General features: G+C 34.6%; 1 protein-coding gene across 2 annotated transcripts in view; it reads left to right on the forward strand.

Annotated features, from left to right (window-relative positions):
* dve (SATB1_N and homeodomain domain-containing protein dve) overlaps positions 1-12,054 on the forward strand; it is a 147,781-nt gene that overhangs the window by 66,479 nt on the left and 69,248 nt on the right. The gene's annotated exons all lie outside the window — the stretch shown is intronic.

Here is a 12,054-nt window from a genome sequence, read left to right on the forward strand (position 1 = left end):
ATCATCTAAATCGGTTATTTATTTTATTTTTCAAACGTTTACAGTCAGTCAGACACGTGTGATGTTATTGCTTCTGATCGAACCATTTGGCGTACCTTAGAAATTCGAACATCGTTTTTACCTTTATCATTTTTATAACTTTTAATAGTAATATACTACTTATAGTTTTGGATGCGTTTTAACATTGATACCCTTGAAATTTCAGTGGTTTGAGGAAAAATAATTTTTATCTAAAATGTTTTTCTTTCAACTTTGCTTTTTAAGCTCTAACGCATGAAACGATTTTCATCACTGTGGTAATCTAATCATCTATTAATATTGACTCAGTGGTAATGGTTACTAAACGTGGTTTTGAACATTCATAGATGTAAAATCATTTTTCTATTGGATATGATGTTTTCGTGTTTGATATACATGTAGATGTTTCCTAACTTTTATGTAAAAAACACACACACACTTTTTTTTGTCATGAATTCTAATAAAATTAACACGTTTCAAAAGAAATGAGATAGTCATGTAGGCAACAGTCGAAAAGCTACCTGGGCTTATCCTTAATTGATAACAACGATATTTTTTCATATGCAATTTATCTTGCTATTCATTTTTAGTTTTTCTAGTTTTATTTTCTCAAATGTTTTTTTTTCTTTCGTTATTGTTTCTTTCATTTTAGGTTGCGGTACTTTTTAGTAGTTGCTTCTGAGTGTAAAAAAAAATACAGGATAAAATGTTGAGTCCGTTTCAGCTCAAATAACTAGTGAACCGTTGGTTATAGAAATACTTCGAATTAGAAAATGCATTCAAATAGTGTGCCCTTTTAAGATATACGTTTTCCTTTACTAGGGGCCATATATAGTGCGACCACGGAAAGATGATCTCTGACCATGAGGCCATCTTTCCCTGGTCGGCCATTCATCACAAAAAGATGGGATTTATTCTTCAGTAGGGAGAAATGGTGGGGGGGGGGAAAGACTCTAGCAGCAACCCTGGAGGATGTTTCCTTTTTTTTTCTCCCATTTCTCCCCACTGAAAATAAATAAATCCCTCTCTTTTCGTCATGACGGTCATACAGAGGCCACATTTCCGTAGTCCACCATATCTAGTGAGATACAATTTTTTGTTGTACAATTTCTCATAACTTTCAATTAGAACGGTTTGCCCTGTCTCTCCTGAGCCCCACTCCGCAAAAAAGATCCAAGTTTCTAAATGCAATATTAGTCAAGATATTTGAATTCAAAAACCATAGAAAGAACAGCATATACAATGGATCCCGCTTATTACGTTTTTCAAAAAACCTATATGAAAAAATGTAAGCAGGAAAACGCTTTAAACGGGAATTTTAATGAATATTAGTAATAGTTGTGACCACAAAAATAAGTCATACAGAGCGGGAAATCGTTCTGAGCACATTATAGTAAGTAGGAACCACTGAACTATATGAGACAAACTTGCGGAAAAAAGGTGTGGAAATTCGAAAGATTCTTTAAAGGTGTAGTTTATTAAAACTTCTATAGATTATGAGGTGCTTCTTTAACTTTCAATGAGCAATATCTCGGTGAATATTGCACTTAAAGTTAGATACATCGAACTTTTTTGTTGGGCTCAGGAGAGACGGTGCACAAAACAACATTTAAATTGAAAATTAAAGAATAGGGGAACCGTCTGAAAAATTGAATTTGGTATCTCGGTACATATACAGCCCCCAGTAAAATAAATGGCATTATTAAAATGGGCACGTTATTTGAATTTTTTTGTAACAAAGTATGTTTCTATACTTTGTTTTTTTACTATACTTTATACTTTCTTTTTCCTTGGGTAGTTTTCATTCTCCTTTGAATTCTCATCATAACCATATCTGTTTCTTGATTTTCCTACCCAATCTTTCCAAGCTTCTGAAAAGTTTTCTCTTCTGTGAATCGGTGTCTCATTTTTACAACAATCGTGAGCACGTGGACATTTTTATTTTGCAGAAAAAATAATTTATCGGAGAAAATAGCAAAAGTACTTGACAACGCGGAAGCTGAGGTACCTGTTGACAGACACCCACAGATAAGAATGAAGGTAAAGTCTCAGGAATAGGGATTACGCAGTATTAGATGCTTTAAGAGACTAAGGCCAGTAGAATTTTGACCATTAAAAAATTAGTTTTGACAATATTAGTAGTATTATATGGTGAATGTGTTCTAAAATATATGGGAGGGTCAGTGTGACCTCCCTTCCGTCTTTCTAGGTAAAAACCTGGTAATCCCTTAAATTGTGAAAATGCAATCAACACTCGTTTTTACGACTCCACATTGTAGCAACCATTCCATTACAACGTCCGGTAGGATAACTTCCAAATGTTTCCAAATAATGAGTCTCCCATATGTTTGTTTCCCTCTTGATACAATGACCGCCCAAAAAAACATTCGTTTTTGACGGAATGATGGGAGGTCATTATAACAAGTGTCGACTGTATATGTGCAAGAGAACAAATGTTTTATGTTTAAATTATGCCAAAGTAAAATCCAATAATTTTTGTTTCTTCCCATAAATTTACCAGCCTTCTCGTTAATCCTGCATCAAAGGGTTGGAAAAATTGTTTTTTGAGTTTTTAAGAGAAATGCCAATATCAATATGTAGGATAAAATATTTTCTGAGGAATCTTGCAAATTGGTGGCGATTTATCGAATGGCCAGTCAAATGAAGCTCACATTGCCTGTGACATGCCTAAGAACTCTGCTCATTTCCAATTCAATATAATCTTTATGGCATAATCTTATGGGCATCTTTTTATCAGCCACCTCGTTGGGCATTTTGTCTGTTGTGGCGTTGTATTTGTATACCTGTGGTTCATGAGTTGTTTGCGCTGGAACGGACTCAAGCCTTTTCACCCTGTGTGTATTTCAGTGATCTTGTTGGGCGATTTGTCTGTCGTGGCCATGACTTTGGATTTGCATACTTGTTTTAGCCATTTGACGTTATCAAGTTCACATTAGTAATTTCGATTTCGTTATCAGTATATCAGTAAAATAGCTGATCTGCTATGGCGTTAGTGATTTTTATACTCTTCAGTAAGGCTTAAATATTGTGATGTTTATGTTTTTCTGTTAATCCGCAAGAAAGATTATGCTCCTAAAACTTTTTCCCATTCACACGAACATGTTTTGACAACTTCTAACTTGTCTCATTTCTGTAACGTTTTTCCTCATACATTCGTTTATATGTTGTTGAGATGAAAGCTTACATTATTCTAGACGAAAGAGAAAACGGAAAAATTGTCTAGCGTAAGCTTAAGTAAAAGAAAGCGCGTATGCATATTAGATAGGAGAAGAAGAGGTGCTTCAAGAGTCTGATTTGAGTTTCGCTTCGTGCTATTTTTTCTCGAAGATTCCGAGAGGGTTGTCCGGTGTGGAAAGGGTGTAGGCGCTGTTTTCGAAGCAATGTGACATCCCCTTTCGTGCACCCTCCTCCTTCAATCTTTTATTATTTTTTCTTCCGTATCTCTGTATTTTTTCATTCTTTTTCTTAAAAGAAGAAGCAAGAGAGAGAGAGAGAGATCTCTGAAGCCGATTCTGTCTTGGTCTCCGGTCCTTAATCCCTCGGAAATGAAATCCGCGGCCCCTTGTAATTGCATTTGGGGCGAGTTAATCCCGGCGGCTTCGGCGCGACAGGCCGATATGGGTGGCTGATGTGAAGCCATTGGAAAATGATGAGTCGGGATTAAAATTTGACAAGAAGACCGGCTAAGGAAGCCCGTCTTAAAGGAGAAAGATCCCACCCCTTTCCTCCACGTGCTATCCTGATACAAACTGACATACCGTGATTACACGGCCTGCGGAAGACGTTTTTTGTCTTTGGAGATTTCCTTTTCTTTAAAAAGAAAGAAAACGACGAAAAAGTCTCTCTCTGCTCTTGGAAAAGCCTTTAGCTACTGCTACCTTCTCTTCTCCTTGATGGCGGAGACAAATTAATAAAGTAGAACGACAGGTTGCTAAGTCATTTGCATACCCGCCAGCGCCCGGTCCTAATCCTATTAGCTACGGCACCGGAGAGGGCCTAGGTAAAAATGATGCATCACTAGGATTTCTTGGTCTGTCAGAAAGCTAGGATTAGGCTGCAAGACGCCCTTTAGATGGGGGCTTTCACAGGTGAGTGGCTCGCATGGCGCTCGCTAAAACAAGTCAGCTAAGCGTGTTGCTGTGAGCTCCGCTTCTAAAAGCACCTACGTAGGTAGTTCCTAGTCCCCCTTTTTTAACTGAGGCGCCAAATCTCGAAAAGAAAGTCGTTAGGTGATCCATCTGGATTCAAGTCTTGTTTTTCTCTTGTTTTTAATCTACTCATTTTTTTTCTTAACTTTTCTTTTCTACGTTGATTGTGAGGTTGGCCATATCTGTATAGCTGAACTAGTTGGGAGAAAGTGTGTAAGAGAGTGTCTTGTCGACTCCCTTAGTGCTTAGCCTTAGAATTGCCTGTACTATGTGACTTCTATGATATATGACGCAACATTTACTCTGCTTAACAAGTACCCCTCCACACGTTACCAACTTTGGTTCTCAACACCTGGTTGCTGTTAACAGATTAATAGTTGCGGAATGATTCTAAAAATTTTTCATTGTTCTAACAAGATAGTTAAGATCACAAGAAGAGAATCATGCAAAAATAAGTCTAAATATCATCTTAATTCCACAACTTATATATATTTTTTTGCCTTGCACAATAAACCATTTATTCATCTAAAAAAATCTAGTGTAGTCTTTTTTGTGCTTCTCAACGATTTAGCAGTTATTTTCCCATCTTAGAGTAAAAACTAAGACGTTCTTTTCTCTCCTTTATATGAACAGTACATGTGCTTGCGTGTTTTCTCTCAGTTTTTATTTTTTCACCTTATTCACTCAAAATTTATTTTTCTTATTACATCAAATGATTACAATTTTAGTTGTTTCACACACTCCCTAATATTCCAGCGGAGTGATAGATAAGCATCAATCGCCTTTCGAAGACTTGATAGTTTGACTCTTTCGGTTTATTTATCTCGGGAAGTTTGAAAAAATAAGCGAAGTTTTCTTATATGAGAAGCCACATACTTCACGCTTATTTCCGAAGCCAGCTCACGCATTAAAAATGAAACCATTTATTAGTACAGTATTTCCTTCCATTTTTTAGCAGGGATTACAATATCACCGGTCTAACTCGCCTTGCATTATTTGTTGCTGTTTACATATTCCATCAAAATATTACACTAATGCTTTAAGAATTGCCAAAAACGTGTTGAATTCACCTGTGATCGTAATAAAAGTTTCGTGAATTCAAAATCACTGCTACTGGAACAACGAAACAAAAACTTGAGAGTGTTGTCATAGTATGAATAATATCTTGCACTTTAGTAAATATTGATGTGAAAAAAGTAGCTCCAGCGTGTGTTTTGCGCGGAAACGTTTTTCTATTCAACATTTCTCATAGATTGTGCCAAGTATATAGAAAAATAAAGATATCATCTTTTGTGTGTGTGTTTGCCCGGAATAGCTATAACTCTATCTCAGATCACTTTGCGCAAAATGTACAGATATAAGCTGCTTAGTGTTAGCTTTTTAGTTGAGAAACAGGAAAAGTGGTCGAAAATTCTTGTGTATATTGCGAGAAGAAATATTCTCAAGAGCATGATTAAAAATCTAAACGGAAAAACTGCATAAGAAAAGAATAAAAAACCGTAATAACGAATGAAATAAAAGTGAGAAATTAGCAGTAAAAATTGAAGAAATTCTAATAGGATTAAGTAGGAGATTATGACACGGGTTGATTAATAGATAGGAGGAAATGCTTTTTAAAAATACGTAATATATTTGAAGGAGGAGGGAAAAAAAGGTGAGATATCTTTTACGCTATTCGTCGGGAAACATTCGCTTTGTGAAGTGTGAACTTCTTTTTCATTTTGTTTTCAAAAGACTTTTATAGAAAAAAGAAAAATTAAAACTTTTGACAAATTTCGAAACGCATTTTTTTTATGATTGTTTTATTTGAGAGACTTTTCTGAGAACATTACAGGTATTTATTGTTTTGTTCGTTTGGAACTTTTAATACCTCCTCCTGTATTTATGTATTTATATCGGTAATGGTATCTTGTGCGGGGGGTGTGATCCAGCCGAATTTTTTTTCATTTATAATCTCTCTTGACTTTGATGGTTTTTAATGGGCATAAATGAATGAAGTTTTTTCTCTCGTTAAAGCGGATTTCGCTTTGAAGTCGTGCTAGCATTCCTCCAGCGTAAAAAGATCAGAGAACTTGGTCGCAAAATTGTATGACGCGTGCTTAACGTGAGCGCTGTTTCTGAAGTTCCCTTCGAATTCGCTGTATTATGCAGCACAGACAATATGCATTAGTTAATGTCCATTATTGAGTATCATTTTGGTTTTGAAATGAATGTATAAGATGGCCAAAGTAAATTGAAATCTCTTTTTTCTTACATTTTATATCCACGTATCGATTAATCATGTTCATAGTTATTGGTTCAAAAAATTGATAAGTATAATCAGTTCTTATCTGTATAAGATAAGAACCGATTATGCCTGAAACCTGGCTAGGCAATGCGTCTTTATGAGGTTGCTGTACTAAGAATTTGACTATAAAGTGGCCCGGTCACTGATAGTTCTGATCGCATAAAAGTGAATTTCAATCAACGAGTGAAAACATGCCGATTATCGTCTCGCATCTTGGTGGGTGATTTTGATGTAAATGCAGACTGAAAGCAACCATCTCTTCAACTGAATGGTCATTGTATTTATATTTCTTCATTATGTATTTATATGCGACGCACAAATATACAAACACTTCCTAATTTTTGACTGGCCAAAAACTGGAAATTGTTCTTACACATGACATTAGTCAGAGAGATTAAAATACACGTAAAAATTCTCTCCGAAATAAATTTCCGGATTGGTTATATTGTTATAATATTCAAACATAAGTGGAGATACTCTTTCTCGTTATCACAAATGCTTTTACTGGCAATTTTCATGATATAGTTCAAATACTGTATTTCGGAGACAAAAAAACAGCCTCAAGCAGCAATATTAAAGAGACTGGAGGCTGGTTTTTGTTTCGCCGTTCATTTGAATAATAAATTCAACATAATTTTACCATGTTGTTTTCGACATAAATTCAATAAAAATCCCCCCGACGATACGGTATTTGACTTATATTTTGCCATGTTTTATACACTAACCGATAATGAGTATTGTAATGTAATAAAATAAAATTTACCGGTATATATATCAAAGTTGAATGTTTTTTTTAAAGATTGAAAGAGTGATCGTGCTTTGTCTATCGAAAAGGGAATGGTCAAATGTAGCAATATCGTAACCAAAGCCGCGCCCTTGAAAATTACACGTCATTATGAATGCGTAGCACCCGAGTTAATATGTGACAAGCCTAAGTACTTCTCATAGCAGTACCAGTCATTTTCGCGCTTCCAGCGTTGCCCTTAAAGAAAAAAAAAAACGAACTTGACAGCGGTAGCTATCGAACAGTCGTATTAATGGTGACAGCTCATGCTCAAAATTAGATGGATGAGACTGTCATTTGAGTAATGTATCGTTACGTCTGTTTCTTGAAAATGCCATTTACGATGAATGTTAACATAGATTCACAGGTAGTTACAAACGCGTTAAAATTAATCCTTATCCACTAAACTTGATTACAGCACGCATGCTGTGTTACATTAGTTTTTATCTTTCTTGTTGAGAGTCGAATTTAAATGAATAAATGATATACCGTATTTTACTTGCATATAAGACGATCTCTCGTATAGGACGAGGTATGATTTTAGAGATCAAAATAAGGAAAAAACTAGATTTATCATACTCCCCTTATTTCGTTTATGCACAAACAATAGAATGAGATTTAAAGTTATTTATAATAAATGTGCAGGGTGACTTAAGTCGAGGTATTACAGTGTATTTATATTGTGTGTATAGGGGATTTCTGAATTAAATCTGTGGGGGACGCTCAGAATAGTGTTACAAAATACTGTGAGAGCACCCACTGCGTTCCCAGCTCTGAGGCCACTGTCGGGATCCCAGTGTCTGGCCCAAGACCCTGAACTTCTACAATTTATGAAATTAATTGTGTGTCATAAATTTTTAGTTTAACAACTCCAGAATTTTCATTAATTTTGGAACTATTTCTCTCATTAGTTTTCGATCGTTTTATTCATCGATATTCGACTATTTTACTCCCTCTGATTCTGACTTAATTTTTTTCCGTCAATATTGAAAATTGAATAAATCTTGAATTATCTTTTTCAATTAGTTAAGATTAGCATTAGTTCTGGAGTTATTTCTTAAATTAATTCCTATTTTTTATTGTTTGTTTTATGCTTTTTAGTGACAATTTTTGTTTAGATATTCACTCGCGCATATAGGACGATCTAGGTTTTTAAAGCACTGAAAATTGAATAAAAACCTCGTCCTATATACGCGAGTAAAGCGTTAATTATTTTTATTTTCAACTTACAGAAATTCTTAGTGTTAAATATTATACCGTTAATTTTTCTTTTGAAAATGCATGTTTTTCATTTAAAGACAGTATTTTGATCCAGGTAATTTGTTTTAATATAGTTTATCGTGTAGTTATACTTTAAATGGAAGCATTCGAATCTTCAAAATAAGAAAAAAATTAAAATTTAATTTTGAAGTTTATGTTAACGTGAAGCTGTTTTGAGAATCAGAGCAGTACAAGAAATAAAGTAAAATTTTCAGCACGATGAATAAAATTCGTAGGATATAAATTTCTGAAATATTTTTTGTGATCCTGTAACTTTACATACTGGAAATTCGCTTTCACCAGAATAAATATTTGATCGTCAGATTATTTTAGGCATGATGATGCATTTCAAATTATTCAATTTTGTTCAATGCTTTTCCATGAGAAGTTATCCCGCGTATTTGAGTTTTATTTTCAATCAGTAATTTTGTGTGATGCAATCACATTTTTTTCTCATTCGTATAAGATTTTTCTGTGGATGATCTCATCTTTTAAAAAAATTCTGATGTATTTCCTGTTCCAAGAGCAATCGCTTGTCGTGTCTCAAAATGCGGAACCTAACATGAAACGGTATGAAGTGCTCTTCGAAAGTTTTCATTTGCTCAGCATTACGCTTACGTCCTAAATAAAAATCGTATAAGATTTTTCTGTGGATGATCTCATCTTTTAAAAAAATTCTGATGTATTTCCTGTTCCAAGAGCAATCGCTTGTCGTGTCTCAAAATGCGGAACCTAACATGAAACGGTATGAAGTGCTCTTCGAAAGTTTTCATTTGCTCAGCATTACGCTTACGTCCTAAATAAAAATAACCGTGAGAGTCGGCAAAACATAAAAATTATAGTGATGTGATTACCCATTTCGTGGTAATACGGTGTGTGTGTTTTCTTGTGTAGCAATTTTAGTGGTTAAGAAAAGCCCAAGAAATCTATAATGCCTAGAACGATAATTCTATCTCCGCCACAGTAGTTTATGGATAATTTGTTTTAGAATTTGGCCAGCTAATTCCTGATAGTTATTTTCTGTCAATCTAGTTATTGAACAAAGAGGATAAGCTTTCAAAATTTAATTCACTAAACATTTTCAGGAGGATTTTGACAAATAAACAATAGTTACAATCTAAGTATTGTGTTTACTTACTCAAAAACTTGATTTAATCAAATGAAATTTTACCGACATGTTAACACATTTTTGGTTACTTTAATATATATGTTAGGAGAAATGTGTGTGATAAATCTACAATTATGCATAATTGCCGGTTATACTATGCATAACTACCAATCGTGTCGGTAAAGTTTGATAAATTTCCCTACATTTATCACTTTTACCAGTGATCGTGCATAATTCCCGATATTGAAGTTGGTGAGTATGATAAAAATAGAAGAAATCATGCGGAAATATCACTAAGTACAACCACTTATCAGTTTCTCCCGTATGTGATGGTGCACTGTACATATTTTGCTATAAAATTTAAATTAAATGAAAATTAAGGGTTTTATGGATAAAAACGTATAAATTATTATCAGTCTTGTAATATCAGCTTTCTTTACATTTATCAAATTTTTTATACGTAATCAACATCACCGATGGAATCCATCATCTTAGGCTGAAATTGAAGCAAAATGCCCTGTAAATTTAAGTAATTAATTGATGACTTATCATTTTATTAATACGAGCTGGGGAATTATATGTACATAATCGCCGGTAAATGTGAGAAATTTGCAAAATTTATTAAACTTACTAAAATGGTCGGTAATTATGCATAATTTATGTAACAGTATAATTATATACAGGGTGTGCATAGGTAACAACATACACGGTATTTTACTAACGAACCGTTGAGCTTAGAGGCGTACTTCCAATTAGAAAAAGTATCGAAATAACGTGTAGAACTTGGATACGTCGCTCCTTTTGCAAGGGGTTGTATAGTTATTAAAATAAAATTAACTCTTTATACGGACACTGGCCCGAAAAAAACTAATTATAAAGTTGTTGCCCTATCTCTTTCCAATGCCAACAAAAAAAATTTGTTTCTAAGTGCAATATTCACTGAGATATTTGAATTCGAAAAACGGAGGGAAGTTGAGAAAAGACGGCATTTAATGCTGTTTTTTCTTAACCCTTGAAACATGAATAACTTACCTGAGTTCTGCCAACACCATCTATAGTAGAAGGCTTCGGCGCGGAGCTCGTCACGTCACTGAAGGTCATCTCACCTATAGTCATTGGATATAACAGGTCAACGCATGCGCCATCTTTACATTTTTTGTAGTATATCCACTGATTTTAGGTAAGATTACCTTCTTCAGTGATGTCACGAAATTCGCGCGGAGGCATTCTGCTATACATGGTGTTGGTTCTGCACGTTATTTGGATACTTTTCCTAACTGGAAGTATGCCTCTGGGATCCGACGGTCCGCCAGTAAAATGACGTGCGTGCTGTTTACCTATGCACTCTGTATTATATATTTGAGAAGTCTTGAAAAATTGAACACTGATTTAGAATGTTTGTTTCTAATTAATGTGAATTCCAATTAATTTGCTTTTAACTAATATAAATTAATCAACTTATTCTAATTTAAATAATTAGTAATTATTTTAATTAAATTAAGAGAAACCGTGCACCATGTGACAAAAAAACCTTGTTGAAATTTTTTTTCTGTGAATGGTTATGGAAAAACAAAAATCCACTTCGAAAAAATCAGGATAAAATTACTAAAAATTTTTCATTCTTGAATAATCATAAAAAATTGAATTTATTTGTGAACAAATTTAAGCACACATACTATGCCATTAATTGGACCTTGTACAGTATGATTACGTAATTGACCTTATAAATGTTGCTTTCAAAATTGCAAATCAGATTTTGCTTCTTTTACATAGTAGTTTTTAAATTCAGTCACTCGTGTCATAAAAATATACGTACGTATCAAGTTTACCGTATATTTCTGCATATAATTCGCGGATTATACAAGAAAACATCGGAATTTCTTAGCTTGGATTACATACCTCTGCGTCTTATCTGTAGCTCTTTGAAAGGAAATTTCTTTAACCACACACACACATCGTGGCGTGAATCTGTTTCGTGGAAAATCATCGTTACGAAAATTAAGAAGCTTCCATCATTCCGTCTGCAACACAAGTCTCCGATAACGAAACGTCTCAAGCACACGGGATGGAGACGTGCATAGTTTCCTACAAAGTTATCCTTTTGTTCCATCGCCGCCTTCAAGTTTTTTCTCTCTCGTCCGTCGTCCCCCGACTCAAGCCAACCCATAGGATCCTTTTCTAAAACCATAGCTTCTTCCACCCCCGGGGGCGATATTGCCCACTTTGGGAAACATTGGTGTAGTGATATAGTGTCCACCTTCCATCATTAGTGTGTCGTTGATAGTAGGTTGGAATTCCATGCGTTTTGTGAAAAATCTATTCTCATCATTTTTCGCTACTACAGAACCCGAAATCGTGGGAGTCATCTCATTCTGAAGGGGCTAGGTTCTACGTTTATAATCGCTGCGGAAAATTAGTTCGTTGGATT

This window comes from Pholcus phalangioides, unplaced genomic scaffold (assembly GCF_987345545.1).
Source record: "Pholcus phalangioides strain wild (caught in Gottingen) unplaced genomic scaffold, Ppha-v1.0 ptg000039l_1, whole genome shotgun sequence".
NCBI classification, from domain to species: Eukaryota; Metazoa; Arthropoda; class Arachnida; order Araneae; family Pholcidae; genus Pholcus; species Pholcus phalangioides.